This window comes from Triticum aestivum, chromosome 5D (genome assembly GCF_018294505.1).
Source record: "Triticum aestivum cultivar Chinese Spring chromosome 5D, IWGSC CS RefSeq v2.1, whole genome shotgun sequence".
Taxonomy (NCBI): Eukaryota; Viridiplantae; Streptophyta; class Magnoliopsida; order Poales; family Poaceae; genus Triticum; species Triticum aestivum.
In genome coordinates, this window is record NC_057808.1 from 461,034,074 (window position 1) to 461,051,884 (window position 17,811).

Below are 17,811 nucleotides of genomic sequence, written 5' to 3' on the forward strand. Positions count from 1 at the left end.
CCCCGTGGCTCCTCTGGCCCAACTCTTTTGCTTCGGGGGCTTCTTCTGGTCCATAAAAAATCACCGTAAAGTTTCAGCTCGTTTGGACTCCGTTTGGTATTCCTTTTTTGTAAAACTCAAAAACAAGGAAAAACAGAAATTGGCACCGGGCTCTAGGTTAATAGGTTAGTCCCAAAAATCATGTAAAATAGCATATAAATGCATATAAACATCCAATATAGATAATATAATAGCATGGAACAATAAAAAATTATAGATACGTTGGAGACGTATCAAGCATCCCCAAGTTTAATTCCTGCTCGTCCTCGAGTAGGTAAATGATAAAAACAGAATTTTTGATGTGGAATGCTACCTAACATATTTATCCATGTAATTTTCTCTATTGTGGCAAGAATATTCAGATCCATAAAATTCAAAACAAAAGTTTAATATTGACATAAAAACGATAATACTTGAAGCATACTAATAAAGCAATCATGTCTTCTCAAAATAACATGGCCAAAGAAAGTTATCCCTACAAAATCATATAGTCTGGCTATGCTCCATCTTCATCACACAAAGTACTCAAATCATGCACAATCCCGATGACAAGCCAAGCAATTGTTTCATACTTTTGATGTTCTCAAACCTTTTCAACTTTCACGCAATACATGAGCGTGAGCCATGGACATAGCACTATAGGTGGAATATAATATGGTGGTTGTGAAGAAGACAAAAAGAAGGAGATAGTCTCACATCAACTAGGCGTATCAACGGGCTATGGAGATGCCCATCAATAGATATCAATGTGAGTGAGTAGGGATTGCGATGCAACGGATGCACTAGAGCTATAAGTTTATGAAAGCTCAAAAAGAAACTAAGTGGGTGTGCATCCAACTTGCTTGCTCACGAAGACCTAGGGCAATTTGAGGAAGCCCATCATTGGAATATACAAGCCAAGTCCTATAATGAAAAATTCCCACTAGTATATGAAAGTGACAACATAGGAGACTCTCTATCATGAAGATCATGGTGCTACTTTGAAGCACAAGTGTGGTAAAAGGATAGTAGCATTGCCCCTTCTCTCTTTTCTCTCATTTTTTTGTTTTTTTGTGTGGGCTTCTTTGGCCTCTCTTTTTTTTGTCCGGAGTCTCATCCTGACTTATGGGGGAATCATAGCCTCCATCATCCTTTTCTCACATGGGACAATGCTCTAATAATGATGATCCTCACACTTTTATTTACTTACAACTCAAGAATTACAACTTGATACTTAGAACAAAATATGACTCTATATGAATGCCTCCGGCAGTGTACTGGGATGTGCAATGAATCAAGAGTGACATATATGAAAGAATTATGAATGGTGGCTTTGCCACAAATACAATGTCAACTACATGATCATGCAAAGCAATATGACAATGATGAAGCGTGTCATAATAAATGGAACGGTGGAAAGTTGCATGGCAATATATCTTAGAATGGCTATGGAAATGCCATAATAGGTAGGTATGGTGGCTGTTTTGAGGAAAGTATATGGTGGGTGTATGGTACCGGCGAAAGTTGCGGGGTACTAGAGAGGCTAGCAATGGTGGGAGGGTGAGAGTGCGTATAATCCATGGACTCAACATTAGTCATAAAGAACTCACATACTTATTGCCAAAATCTATTAGTTATCAAAATGAAGTACTACGCGCATGCTCCTAGGGGGATAGATTGGTAGAAAAGACCATCGCTTGTCCCCGACCGCCACTCATAAGGAAGACAATCAATAAATAAATCATGCTCCGACTTCATCACATAACGGTTCACCATACGTGCATGCTACAGGGATCACAAACCTTAGCACAAGTATTTCTACCAATTCACAATTACTCACTAAGATGACTCTAATATCACCATCTTTATATCTCAAAACAAATGCAAGGAATCAAACTTCTCATAGTATTCAATGCACTTTATATGAAAGTTTTTATTATATCCCTCCTGGATGCCTATCATATTAGGACTAAATTCATAACTAACGCAAATTACCATGCTGTTTAAGACTCTCAAAATAATATAAGTGAAGCATGAGAGTTCATCAATTTCTTCAAAATAAAACCACCGCCGTGCTTTAAAAGGATATAAGTGAAGCACTAGAGCAAACGAGAAACTACTCCAAAAGATATAAGTGAAGATCAATGAGTAGTCGAATAATTGTGTAACTATGTGAAGACTCTCTAACATTTAAGAATTTCAGATCTTGGGATATTATCAAACAGCAAGCAAAAAAAATGACACTGCAAGGATAGCACATAACATGTGAGGAAGCAAAAACTTAGGCTCAACAGAAACTGACCGATAGTTGTTGAAGAAGAAAGGTGGGGTGCCAACCGGGGCATCCCCAAGCTTAGATGCTTGAGACTTCTTGAAATATTGACTAGGGATGCCTTGGGAATCCCCAAGCTTGATCTTTTGTGCCTCCTTAATTCCTTTTATACCACGGTTTCCCTAAATCTTAAAAACTTCATTCACACAAAGCTCAACAAGAACTCGTGAGATAAGTTAGTATAAATCCATGCAAAACCTTATCATTCTCTACTGTAGAAAATCACTAAAATTATAATTTGACATTGCATACTAAATGCCTCTGCATATTTAATACTCCTATCATCAAATAGAATCATTAAACAAGCAAACATTTGCGAACAATGCAAACATAACAGCAATCTGTCTAAACAGAACAGTCTGCAAAGAACGCAAGAGGAATCATACTTCACTAACTCCAAAAATTCTGAAAAATTACCACACTGTAGAAAATTTGTTGTTACTCATTGTGTCAAAATTTCAAGATTTTATCATGTTCTGACTATTCACAAATATTCAAAACATAACAGCAAACTTTCTGTTTTCAAAACAGCAACATATAGACTTGCAAAATAAGCATGGTAAAGGTTACACTTGACCTTTTATTGAACTAAAAGATGCAACATTACTCTAAATAATAGCAAGCAAATACTAATAAAAAAATATGATTCTCCAAGCAAAACACATATCATGTGGTGAATAAAAATATAGCTCCAAGTAAGGTTACCGATGAACGAAGACGAAAGAGGGGATGCCACCCGGGGCACCCCCAAGCTTAGGCTCATGGTTGTCCTTGAATGTTACCTTGGGGTGCCTTGGGAATCCCCAAGCTTAGACTGTTGCCACTCCTTATTCCGTAGTCCATCAAAACTTTACCGAAAACTTGAAAACTTCACAACACAAAACTCAACAGAAAACTCGTAAGCTCCGTTAGTATAAGAAAATAAAATCACCACTTTTGGTACTGTTGTGAACTCATTCTTTATTTATATTGGTGTTATATCTACTGTATTCCAACTTCTCCATGGTTCATGCCCTCCGATACTACTCATAGATTCATCGAAATTAGCAAACAACACAAAGAAAACAGAATATGTCAAAAACAGAACAGTCTGTAGTAATTTGGAAACTTTCCATACCTCTGTAACTCCAAAAATTCTAAAAAATTAGGACAAGGTATACAATTTCTATATCAATCATGTGTCAAAAATTCAGATCAAAAGCACGTTCCAGAGAATTTTTAAAATTCCTGGACTGAGCGCAAAAGTTTGTGTTTTTGCACAGAATCAAGTCAACTATCATCCACACTATCCCCAAGGCTTTACTTGGCACTTTATTGACACAAAACTAATAAACATGATTACTACAGTAGCATAATCATGAGAAACAGTAGGGGTAAATGTTGGTTGTCTCCCAACAAGCGCTTTTCTTTAATGCCTTTTCAGCTAGGCATGATGATTTCAATGATGCTCACATAAAAAATAAGAATTGAAACATAACGGGAGCATCATGAAGCATATGACTAGCACATTTAAGTCTAACCCACTTCCTTGCATAGGGATTTTGGGAGCAAACAATTTATGGGAGCAAGAATCAACTAGCATAGGAAGGCAAAACAAGCATAACTTCAAGATTTTCAACACATAGAGAGGAAACTTGATATTATTGCAATTCCTACAAGCATATACTCCTCACTCATAATAATTTTCAGTAGCATCATGAATGAATTCAAGAATATAACCATCACATAAAGCATTCTTTTCATGAGCCACAAGCATACAAATTTTATTACTCTCCACATAAGCAAATATCTTCTCATGAATAGTAGTGGGAGCAAACTCAACAAAATAACTATCATGCGAGGCATAATCCAATTGAAAATTAAAATCAAGATGATAAGTTTCATGGTTATCATTCTTCTTGATAGCATACATGTCATCACAATAATCATCATAGATAGCAACTTTGTTCTCATAATCAGTTGGAACCTCTTCCGAAATAGTGGATTCATCACTAAATAGAGTCATGACCTCTCCACATCCACTTTCATAAATATTATAAGATTCAACACCCTCCAAAATAGTGGGATCATTACTTCCTAAAGGCACTCTTCCAAACCCACTTTCATCAATATAATCATCATAAATAGGAGGCATGCTTTCATCATAATAAATATTCTCATCAAAACTTGGGGACTAAAAAGATCATATTCATCAAGCATAGAATCCCCAAGCTTGTAGCTTTGCATATCATTAGCATCATGGATATTCAAAGAATTCATACTAACAGCATTGCAATCATGCTCATCATTCAAAGATTTAGTGCCAAACGTTTTAATGCATTCTTCTTCTAACACTTTGGCACAATTTTCCTTTCCATCATTTTCACGAAAGACATTAAAAAGATGAAGCATATGAGGCAACCTCAATTCCATTTTTTGTAGTTTTCTTTTAGAGACTAAACTAGTGATAAAACAAGAAACTAAAAGACTCAATGACAAGATCTAAAGATATACCTTCAAGCACTCACCTCCCCGGCAACGGGGCCATAAAAGAGCTTGATGTCTATTACGCAACCTTCTTCTTGTAGACTCGTGTTGGGCCTCCAAGCGCAAAGTTTTGTAGGATAGTAGCAAATTTCTCTCAAGTGGATGACCTAAGGTTTATCAATCCGTGGGAGGCATAGGATGAAGATGGTCTCTCTCAAACAACCCTGCAATCAAATGACAAAGAGTCTCTTGTGTCCCCAAACACACCCAATACAATGGTAAATTGTATAGGTGCACTAGTTCGGTGAAGAGATGGTGATACAAGCGTAATATGGATAGTAGGTATAGGTTTTTGTAGTCTGAAAATATAAAAACAGCAAGGTAGCAAGTGGTAAAAGTGAGCGAAAACGGCATTGCAATGCTTGGAAACAAGGCCTAGGGTTCATACTTTCACTAGTGCAAGTTCTCTCAACAATGATAACATAATTAGATCATATGACAATCCCTCAACGTGTAATAAAAGTCACTCCAAAGTTCCTATCACGGAGAACATAAGATAAAATTGCTTGTAGGTATGAAACCACCTCAAAGTTATTTTTCTGATCAATCCATTGAGCTATTCCTATAGGTTTCACAAACAGCCCTAGAGTTCGTAGTAAAATAACACCATATGACACACATCAATCAACCCTAATGTCACCTAGATACTCCAATGTCACCACAAGTATTCGTGGGTCAATTATACGATATGCATCACACAGTTTCAGATTCATAATATTCAATCCAACACAAAGAACTTCAAGAGCATCCCAAGATTTCTACCGGAGAAAGGAGTATGAAAACGTGCATCAACACCTATGCATAGATTACCCAAATGTCACCATGGGAATCCGCAAGTTGATAACCAAAACATGCATCAAGTGGATTAACAGAACATCCCATTGTCACCACGGATATCCCATCGCAAGACATACATCGAGTGCTCTCACATCCAAAGATTCAATCCGACACAACAAAACCTCAAAGGAAAAGACTCAATTCATCACAAGGAGATAGAGGGGGAGAAACACCATATGATCCGACTATAGTAACAAAGCTCGCGATACATCAAGATTGTGCCGAATCAAGAACACGAGAGAGAGATCAAACACATAGGTACTGGTACATACCCTCAGCCCTGAGGGTGAACTACTCCCTCCTCGTCATGGAGAGCGTCGGGATGATGAAAATGGTCACCGATGGTGGTTTCCCCCTCCGGCAGGGTGCAGGAACAGGCTCCCGATTGGTTTTTCATGGCTACAGAGGCTTGCAGCGGCGGAACTCCCGATCTAGGTTTCTTTTTGGGGTTTTCCCTATTTATAAGAATTTTAGGCGTCGGGAACAAGGTAGGGGGGTCCACGAGGCGACGACAAGGCAGGGGGGCTGATACGTCTCCAACGTATCTATAATTTATGGTTGTTCCATGTTGTTATATCATCATTCTTGGATGTTTTACAATCATTTTATAGTCATTTAATATCATTTTTTGGGACTAACCTATTGACATAGTGCCAAGTGCCAGTTGCTGTTTTTGCATGTTTTTTACATCGCAGGAAATCAATATCAAACGGAGTCCAAACACCGCGAAACTTTTTGTGGATTTTTTATGGACCAGAAGACTCCCGATGGGCCAGAGCAGCACCTGGGGGGTGCCCCGAGGGGGCACAACCCACCAGGGCGCGCCTGGGGGCCCAGGCACGCCCAGGTGGGTTGTGCCCACCTTGGTGGCCTCACGCACCCCCTATTTGCCCTATAAATTCCCAAATATTCCATAACCCTTCGGGGTGGCCCTAGATCAGAAGTTCCGCCGCCGCAAGGTTCTGTAGCCACCGAAAACCAATCTAGACCCCGTTCCGGCACCCTGCCGGAGGGGGGAATCATCTCCGGTGGCCATCTTCATCATCCCGGCGGCCACCACGATGAGGAGGGAGTAGTCCACCCTCGGGGCTGAGGGTTTGTACCAGTAGCTATGTGTTTAATCTCTCTCTCTCTCTTTCTCTCTCGTGTTCTTGAGATGTTACGATCTTGATGTATCGCGGGATTTGTTAATATAGTCGTATCATATGGTGTTTTCCCCTCTCTATTTTGTTGTGATGAATTGAGTTTTCCCTTTGAGATTTCCTTGTTATCGGATTGAATACTTTTATGGATTTGAGAACACTTGATATATGTCTTGCAATTGAATACTCGTGGTGACAATGGGGTATCGTATTGATTCACTTGATATATGTTTTGGCACTCAACTCGCGGATTCCTGAGGTGACATGGGGTAATCTATGCATAGGGGTTGATGCATGTTCTTGTGTTTGTTTCTCTGGTAGAAATCTTGGGGCACTCTTTGAAGTTCTTTGTGTTGTGAGTATTATGAATATGAATTTGCTTTGATGTTATTTGAGTACGAACTCTAGGATAGATAGAACGGAAAGAATAACTTTGTGTTATTTTAGTACGAAGTCTTGAATAGATCGAACAGAAAGAATAGCTTTGAGGTGGTTTCGTACCCTACAAACAATTTATTCTTATATTCTCCGCTAGATAGGAACTTTGGAGTGATTCTTCATCGCATTTTGAGGGATGGTTATATGATGCAATTATATTAGCATTGTTGAGAGGTCGCATTAGTGAAAGTACGGACCCTAGGCCTCATTTTGAAGCATTGAAATACCTGTTTTTGTGCCCGTTTACTATTTGTTACCTTGTTGTTTTTATTTATTCAGATTATAAAAATATATTTCTACCATCAATATTACACTTTTCTTCTAGCACAAAGGCACCAAAGGGAACAAAGGCCGCAACTTGAAGGCCACACCACAGACTGTGACATGCCTTTCTTCTAGCACTAGGTCACGCTGGTAAGGGTCCTGCATGGTGAGGGCAAAATCCTTGGGGAACAATGGCACAATAGTGATGTCACTCCAAGTGAACTTGTGCTCACGGTCGAACCTCACTAGCCATCATTTTAGCGGTGATCCTAGCGCACGACCCCTCCGCTGTGAGAGCGAGGGATGTTGCCTTGAGCCTGCTAGCCTCGGCTTCCATTGCCAGCATGCTGAAGATGGTGCAACACGAGGTAGCCAGACGTTGCATTGTCCTACCGTGGATGTAATCCATAGCCATCACTACAGGGAGCGGTGTCCACGTTGCAGGGGAAGTGGGCGGAGGCGAGGCCATCGTAGAGGGGGCAGTAGAGGCTTTTTCTTGCTACGACAACAATCAGGGGAGTCTTCCTCATTGTGGCCACCGAGATTGCTATGGTAGCATGTAATAAAGTCTCGGCATTCGTAGAATTTATGCTTTGGTGCGAGGCCCGATGGCAAACCTGCAAACCTTCGCTTGAAATTTCCTTCACTTTGTGTATGGTGATTCCCTTTGGAAACTTTTGGAAACTGGGTGGTGACCTGCTTGCATCAGAGCACGAAAACAATGAGATCTCTCCCTCTCCCTCCTTAGCGCCTTGTAGAGCGGCCGCAGCAATTGATGCTCTTACCACCCGATCAACTGGACATTTCCCTGACTCAGGGGCAACAATCACCGATCTGAGGCATGGCCTGGGCAGAGCGGGCGGTGATGGGGAGGCAGATTCCTTAGTTAAAGAGCTGGGCGGCAGCGAGCTTAGATGCATCGTAATTCGAAGTCCCTAATGGGAGCAAGGAGGAGAACGGGCACACCAGCCTCAACAAAGCGTAAGACAACACATATTACGAGCACACCCGCTCGTACCACCGCTCATACCACCTGGTGCTTGATAACCCACAAGTATAGGGATCGTTTGTAGCCTTCTTCGATAAATAAGAGTGTCGAACCCACCGAGGAGCTAAAGGTAGAACAAATATCCCCGCAAGTTCTATCGTCCACCGATACAACTCTATGCACACTTAATGTTTGCTTTACCTAAAATAAGTATGAAACTATTTTGCAAGAATAAAACTATGAGTACTTTGCGAGAATAAAACTACGAACAAATTGCAAGGTAATAAAAGTAGATAGCCTTTGTCAACAAGAAAGTCATTTGTCCCTAGGCAATCGATAACAAGTACCGGTAATCATTCTTGTAATTTTATATGAGGGAGAGGCATGAGCTAACATACTTTCTCTACTTGGATCATATGCACTTATGATTGGACCCCTAGCAAGCATCCACAACTACTAAAGATCATTAAGGTCGTGAAACCCAACCATAGCATTAAGTATCAAGTCTTCTTTATCCCATACGCAACAACCCACTTACTCGGGTTTAAGCTTCTGTCACTCTCGCAACCCACCATAAGCGAACCATGAACGTATTGCAACACACCCTACAACGGGGGCCACTCTGTTTGCGCAACACAGAGGGCACCGTAGGACATCACCATAAATAAAATATACAATCATACCAACCAAAATCATGATTAACCCACAGGACAAAACAGATTTACTCAAACATCATAGGATAGCCAAATATCATTGGGAAATAATATATGGAGTTGAGCACCATGTTTAAGTAGAGATTACAACGGGGAGAAGGGGTGTTACACCGCTGCATAGAGGGGGAGAAAGTTGGTGTTGACGGCAGCAAGATTGTTGATGTAGATCACCGTCACGATCCTTGCCCCGACGGCACTCCGGCGCCACCGCGAGAGAGGGGGAGAGAGCCCCCTCCTTCTTCTTCTTCCTTGGCCTCCCCCTAGATGGGAGGAGAGTTCCCCCTCTGGTCCATGGCCTCCATGGCGGCGGAGGGGCGAGAGCCCCTCCGAGAATGGATCTGTCTCTATGTTCTCTTCTGTTTCGCGTTCCCCAGATCTGACCCTTCACCGTTTCTTAATTTCCCGGAGATCCGTAACTCTGATTGCGCTGAAATTTTTACACGATTTTTTCCATAAATTATCTTTCTTGCGCCAGAAGAAGGGCCCCAACCAACTTTCGAGGAGGGAATAAGACACCTAGGTGCGCCAGGGGGTGCCTGGGGCGCCCTGGTGGGTTGTGGTCACTGTGGGCCCCCATTTGCATTGATTCCATGTCCCAAAAAACACATATATTCCAAATAATTCTCCGTAAATTTTTATCGCGTTTGGAATTCGTTTGATATCGATTTTCTGCGAAACAAAAAACATTCAACAAATAGGAACTGACACTGGGCACTGGATCAATAGGTTAGTCCAATAAATCATATAAAATGTTGCCAAAAATATGTTAAAGTTGTATCATATTGGCATGAAGCAACCAAAAATTATAGATACGACGGAGATGTATCAACATCCCCAAGTTTAATTTCTGCTCGTCTCCGAGTAGGTAAATGATAAAAAAGATAATTTTTGATGTGGAATGCTATCTAGCATAAACTTGATCATCTATCTAATCATGGCATGAATATTAAGACATAAGTGATTCAAAGCAATCTATCTATCTATCTATCTATCTATCTATCTATACCTCTATACCTTACCTATACTAATTACAGACTCGCTAAAAATTCCCACGTTAATCAGTAATTAACAGCCGTTAATCTGGTGGGACCTAATTATTACGGTCTAGATCTTCCGTGATGTTTGAAAGAAAAAAACAGATTGTTGTGTGAGTCGTTAGAGAGAAAAAACAGATGTTTGAAAGAAAAAGAAAAAGATTTTGGGCTGGTCACGAAGATTGTTGTGTGAGTCGTACTCACCTAGGCCTCTCCCGTGATTCATCAGAAATAAAACATATGGAAAATCTGAGCGTTCTCTCCTATTACTTCCCAGGTTGTTGGATGCTAGATCCCCACGTGGTATCTCCCATCCCGCAAAACCCACGGCGCCGCCGCCGCCGCCGCAGAATACTTCCTCATGCTGATGGTGGCTCAGTAATACTGTGATCGGCCGCATCGTGCGTTCCCACCTCTGCTGCAGTCCGTCGTCCGTTCAAGGCCATGGCCAGGTGTGTACGTTCACGCACAATGCCTAGGATGAAGCCATCACAGGCCAGTGCTGCAACTTCCTTTTCTCTTTTGCCGATCTCGCGTTCTTCCTATATTGCAGATCTTCCGAAATTGTCCTGGGTTCATGAGAAAAAAAACTGATCTTGGGCTGGTTACGAGATTGTTGTGTGAGTCCTACACACCTTGGCCTCTCCACCAACATTACTCCATGAGAGAATTCTCCTTCATGGTTGGAGAGCAGTATGGCGTCGAACTCTCACATTAGCAAAGCGAGGTACATGCTTTTCCGGTTCTGCGTTGTGCACACCAGCAATCGACTTGAGCAGCCTAAGATGCAGTCCAAGGATTCTGAAAATAGCTGCACGTGCAGCCCAGCCTATGCTATTCTCTAATTGGCAGATAAAACTGCTTTGAAAATTTAGAGCGCTCAAGATGGTACGAGATGTTTCACTTCAGAGGATTCTCCGTCATGGTTGGAGAGCAGTATGGCGTCCAACTTTTAGATTAGCAGAGCGAGGTGCATGCTTTTTTGGTTCTGCGTTGTGCACATACGCGATCAACAGGAGCAGCCTAAGATGCAATCCAAGGATCCCGAAAATAGCTGCACGTGCAGCCCAGCCTATGCCATTCTCTAATTGGAAGATAAATCTGCTTTGAAAATTTAGATCGCTCAAGATGGTACGAGGTGTTTCACTTCTCAACACTTCTCCTTTTTTTGAGTTTTCTTAAAACTAATTAGTGTAGAATTATGTTTCTTTATTTTTCACAGAGAGGTCTGTAAAATATATATTACATAGTACAACTTATCGACTGAGAAAGCAATACCACCAGAGGCACATTGCTCTGGGCGCAATAGGACATGGAAACATCACACAACCTGGATTGTTCAAGTCAGCGCTGCTGGGACGCGTTGTTCTGCAAGCCACAGCTGCTACCGTCCAGTTCAATAGACCAGGAAATCAAAACCTTCATACATTCATGTTGAGGTATGCAATCATCTATTATATACAAATGATATTCACAATGTACATATCTATTCCGACAGTGCAATACTACCACAGATGCAGGCGTGTCGTGTGTATAAGCATGAAGTGAAGTTTATGTCGGTTGCTCCATAGATGGTACACGAGTATATACAGCAGGTATATTTGTAAAAATATAATACAATTTATAGCTTACATTATCACAATCGTTCCTTTAAATAAATTTGTTCTTTGCCAGTAGTAGTAATTAATCCCCCATCTATTGTCTCTTCTCAATATATCATACCTCATGCTTTATCTGTGTGAGTTACCAGATCTCCATTTCTCTTGGTCTATGGCAGTTGCTGCGTGTTCGGCCAGGAGTAGTGTGAACTCTAAAGCAGCTTCAATTACAGACGATGGGCTCACATCCATCCCCATAGCATAAACATCATGCATGTCACTGATTCGTGCATATAGGTACATCGGCAAAACAAGATCAACAGGCTAGCACGTCCGACGCCCATAGCTTAGTATTGATTGGTGCAATCATATCTTAATACTGATCTACATATTTTCCACGGCATTAATCTTCCAACACATAGAAGTGGAATCCATGTAAAATCTATGTGACGATGATGATACTGAATTGAGTCACTGAATTGTGTCATATGTGTGAGATTGATTTCTGGCAGTGTATATGTATGATATAAAATCTAACATGGAAGATATATCTGAATCTGAAAATTAGTATGTGCACATGATATGTTCTCCTTCAGAACTTCATCCATTTTTCAGGTATTCGATCTACCGGAGGTTATTCCTTCTCAGGTTCATTCTTCTTATGTTGAAGGTTCGGATCTGCTAGAATTCTTATGTAGTTTTCCTCTACGTTTACTAACCTATGCAATCAATTTGGCACCAACTTCATAACCTGACCTTGACGTAAATGGAGACAAAGTTATACGAAAAGGCGTACAAGCAGTTACACAAGCACCCTGATCTGCGCCTCTGTCATAGTCAAGGTGCATCGGTTCATACAGTTCAGAGTCCATAAGGAGCTTGTCCAATTGTGAATTATAGGTTTGATCTGGGGTTGCCACATTTTGCAAAAGTAATTCCTGGAATTTTTTAAACCAGAAGGACACAACTGAAGTCGTGTGTTCTTTTGTTTCTTATTGAAGTGCCATAATGTTGTTATATAATGAACTATAGAAACAAATGCTTCTCATCACCAGTCAACTATTAGAAGTTTCAATAGTACACAAATACATATTCTTACTTCATCTTGATTATTGCAGGATACCATGGCACATGGTTTCGAAAGAAAAAAAAACCATTGGGAAAATCTGTACAAGATAGTTGTGAACATGACCTGCCAACAGTCCAAGGTCCTTTAAGGTTCAAACTTTAATATATATAGTTAGAAATATATATTCTAAGATAGTCACATGGTTGTCGCAAGAGTACATCACCATGATATGTGGTTGTCACAAAGTATACAAGTTTAGAACACACATCCAAGAATGATGGCATACATGCTTGCAAATGTTTAGATTTGTTGGCAATTACTTTCATTCTTGGCAAACTGAAAGTATAAAACTATATCTTCTGCTCGGGATTAAAGCTTCATATAAGCATTATCGTTCTTTCAATGGTGTAAATCTGTACATTGTAATTGTCCATATGATTTAAAACTTTTGTAATATATTAACAAGGCTTCAGTTATAAGTCATTGTTGTATTACCCACTTATGTAGGACAGGTCAACAAAACACATGCAAGTCATGGAATTTACAAGATTTAAGACATTACATTGTGAATCAGGTGCCCTAAAAGGCTAAAACACAATGGTGGATATAACTTATAGTTGCTGCCAACTTTTACTGTTGCCACACGCAGCCAAGATATATGGCCGGAGAAGATTAAATTAAACAAACTGATGAGGATTTTATCACACTGTTTGCTACATGAACACTATTTGTCAATGACATGAAAATCTACTACATAAATTTATCTATTAACATATATTTCTAATGTTGATGGTAAGGATTGCTTTGGATAAGAATAGTGGAAATCTAAATAAAGTATTATGACTTCCCTAAATTTACAGTCACCTTTCCTATTGTGCTACATATATAAATACTTTTGTGCATACAAAACAGAGAGAAGTGATGTGCACGGTCAACTTGCATTGTGTTGGTGCAGCAAAAACGATTTGGTAATTGAAAACGTTCTAGAAGCGTAAATTGCATATTGTTGGAGACTGAAGAAGTAGTGATAATAAAAAAATTCCAACAATGTAGTCTAATATTTAACAAGTCCGTCATTTTTATGTGAAATCTTCAAATGCTATTTTTTGTGTGGAATTTTTAACATTACCAGCAAGTTATATTTGTGTATATTTAAAAGTGTAAAATATGAATAACCATGGTAATAGAAGGCCACCTGATGAATTTATATTGATTAGGACATAAAAATCTTTACCACCTTTTTTTCTAGGTGTCGGTGTGGAACGACACCTATGGGATCACAAGAATCCCTACTACGGTTGTCGGGGCGCAGGGTTGTGAGGAGAGCAGGGCTAGTAGACAGCAGAAGGCTCGTTTACCCAGGTTCGGGCCGCGAGGATGCGTAAAACCCTAGTCCTGCTTTGGTGGGTGTATTTCTGAGAGTTCTTGAGCTCTCGAACTAGCTGTGGTCAGGGCGTGGTTCGAAAGAGCCGAATCCTTCTCCAGTATGCCATAGGCCTCCTTTTATAGTTGAAAGGGGCTGCCACAGTGACACACAGGAGGTGGAAAGGCGTACAGTGCTCTGAGCTTATCGCTCGTATTACAGGACAAGATGCATTTAATGCGTAGCTTAGGTGTCCCCTTGCTTTATTGGGGACGGGGGCGAGCCCCGTCCCGTCCGTCGCCGCTCCTCCTCGCCTTGACACGCGCCCTGGCCAGTGAGGTGCATGGTGCCATGTAGGCAGTCAGGCAGCTGAGGTGGCGCGGTGGCGGAGCCTTCACGAAGATCTGCATGCCGCCACGCAGGCGCTCGATGAGTTGGCCTGGGAGCTGCATGTTGCCACGCAGGTGCCTGCCCAGCTGGTTGGGCCGGCAGCTGCATGTGAACGGTGGTGGAAGCTTGTTCGGCGCGGGTTTGGTAGTGGCCCCGATGGCGTCCTTGGCGAGGGCTTTGCAGGGTGGCCCGGCAAGGGTCTTGCCGTGGCGTGCTGTCGTCCCCGGCAAGGACCTTGCCGGGGGTCTGGTGGCCTTCCTCGGCAGGGATCTTGCCGAGAATCGTCGTCTTCTAATCCTCATCTGATCTTGAATATGTCTTCACAAAGATCTGCATGCCACCACAGAGGTGCCTTCCCGAGCCCTAGCCCCATGTAGATGACGACGTTGGGGGCCGTGGGCTCAAGGGTGGCTCGCTCTGTTGGTGTGGGGCGAGCTGTCCCGGCAAGGGTCTTGTCAGGGCCGCTGAGGCCGCCCGGCAAGGGTCTTGCCTAGGGAACCTGCTTCGTCCCTCTGCTCTTTGTGGTCTTGGCCTTGGCCTTGCTTTGATTGTCTTGGGCTTCGGTCTTACCTTGGCTCACCTCCCCTGTTCTGCTTGGTGTGGTCGTGGGCGCGGCTCCGACTGCCCGTGCACAAGTAAAGGGGTACAAAAGTGTCCCCCTATTTTTGTACACCGACAGGAGCCCCCGGGCCTAGGCCACACATAAGCGCGACACGTTGTTGGGCCAGGCCCAAAACGGTGCGCGGGCAGGTGGGGCGGTTTTTACCGTGGTAAGACTCTTCGCGCGCTCCGCTTCCCACGACCCGCGTGCGTGGCGCGGCGTGGAGGGGCGTGCGTGACGTGGGCGGCATGCGTGGGGCGGTTTCCACACACATGCGTCACATCGCAGTAAATGGGCAGCGCGCCCCGTGGCTTCCCCATAAATAGGGATAACCGCGGGCGCACTGTTCCTTTTACCCTCCGCGCAACCCCAATCTTGGAGACCTCCGCCTGCCTCCCTCTTCTTCTTCAAGCTTCGTTCCCGCTTGCCGCCGTTGTGCCTCCGCCGCCATCCGTCCTGCCCTCCTCCCTCAGCCGTCATGGCGCCAAAATCCACGGAAGGCAAGGGAGTGGCTAAGGATGCCGGAGCCGCAGAGCCGCCGGAAAGTGCGCTGGCGGTGCAGCGGACGCAGTCCGCCTTCTTCCCCTCGACAGTCGACGTGCTCGAGCTTCGGGACTCCTTCAGGCCCTTGTGGGGAGTGAAGACAGGGGGGGGGATTCGGGGCATCCGGCCACGCGTGTCATCCCCGCCAACTGCGCCAAGGCTGCCCCAAATCGGTACCCCTTCTTTGTTGATTATTTTTCTTGTGGGCTCTGTCCCCCCTTCTCCGATTTCTTCAGTGACATCATGCGCACCTTCGGCTTCCGCCTCCTGGATTTTGCTCCGAATGCGGTGGCGTGCATGGCCCTTTTCGCGCACCTCTGCGAAGGCTTTGCCGGGGTGCACCCCAACACGGCGCTCTTCCGCCATTACTTCTTCCCTCGGATCCAGACGGGAGGCGCCATTTCGGGGTGCATCGCCTGGATCCCAAAATCCAAGGGAGCATACCCGGACGGCGCCATGAAGGAGTGGTGGGAGGAATGGCGGGGCCGGTGGTGCTGGATCGAAGAGGAGGACCCGCCGGCATTCTGCAGAGTTCGCCGGGCGCCGCCGGTTCGCGGAAGCGATTGGAGCGACGTCAACGCCGACGACGGAAAGCTCACGGTTGCCACCACCAGGATTCTCCGGCTTACCCAGGCCGGGCCCACCCTTGAGATGATCGGGGCGGACTTCATCCGTCGCCAGATCGCTCCTCTGCATAACAAGGGGAGGCCAGCCTGGCTCTTCACGAACCCCGCCGACATCATGCGGCTCCGCCCCGGCCTCGACCACAACTTCACAGTGATGGGACACGCCCATTTCTGTCAGCGGCTCTTCCAACTCGACGTGGGCCACGACGGCAAGGTCGAGCGGACCGGCAAGGTCCCGAGGGCCGCCGCGAAGGCCGGCAAGGTCCTCAAGGGGCCTTTGTTCAAGCTGCCGACGGGGGTGGTCCCGTTGTGCAACAACTCCCGTCGGTCCGAGATCATTGCCATGATGCCGGACTGCAACGCGCATGGCCCCGACCCGAGCTGGAAGGAGCCGGAGGACACCGAAGTGCAGCAGTTCTTTGACACCATGCATGAGGGGTACGTCAACGCCGACGCCGAGCGGCTGCTTGTCCAGGACACCACCCAGGCGGAGCTGGACTACATCGCCACCAGGGCGAAGGAGGCACAACTTGCCAGGGAGGCCGGAAGCGCCGGCGGTGTGGAGGACAAGGTCGCGACGGCCGCGGAGGAGGAGGAGCTCGCCCGGTGGGCGGCGGCCGCCGGGGGAGCCAGCAGCGCCGGCACCGAGGCTCCTCTGGTTGAAGATGTGACCGGCGAGTCGTCGTCGGAGGAGGCCGAGACCACAGGCCCGACGCCGGCTGTGGGGAGAGGGCGAGTCCTGTGGCGGGCCAGTTCCGGCGAGCCGGTCCGGCCTGGCAGGGCTGCGCGGTCACAGCTGACCTTGGAGGGGTCCGGGCGCAACACGAGGGCCGCGGCGGCCAAGAAGCCGACGAAGGTCGCGATGAAGAAGAAGACGGCCGTCCTTTCTCGGTCTACGCGTGCCCAGACTCCACCTCCTTCTCCTCCTCCGGCGGACATCAACACGGGGGTCACTTTTGATTATGGATCCCTCAGCCCGAGGAGGAAGAGGAAAACAACAGAGGAAGAGGCGGACGACGAGTAAGTATCTGGTTCTTTTCCGTTATCTCTGCCTCCTCAATCTGCGTTGCTCGTCTTAACTTGTCTTCATGTTTGCAGGGATGTGGAGACGCTGGCCCCAAGGGTGAAGAGGGCCAAGGTCTCGGCGGGTGGCCAGCCCCCAGTTGGTACTTCGGGGGCGCCATTGGTGGTGTTGAGCAGCTCGGACAGCAGCCCCCGGCAGAGCCCCCAGCGTAAGTTCATCACTCTTCCCCCTGTCGACATGTGTTCGGGGCACGACACTTTTGGCGCTGGCCTTGCCAGGTATGCAGGAGGAGAGCAGCAGCAGGA

The 17,811-nt window shown here is 44.7% G+C and overlaps 1 long non-coding RNA gene across 1 annotated transcript; it reads left to right on the plus strand.

Annotated features, from left to right (window-relative positions):
- Positions 1-10,574: 10,574 nt before the first annotated feature.
- On the plus strand, positions 10,575-13,071 carry LOC123125519 (uncharacterized). Its single transcript, XR_006461429.1, has 3 exons — positions 10,575-11,423; positions 11,515-11,731; positions 11,807-13,071. It is a non-coding gene; the product is annotated as an uncharacterized lncRNA (long non-coding RNA).
- The last annotated feature ends 4,740 nt before the right edge of the window (positions 13,072-17,811 follow it).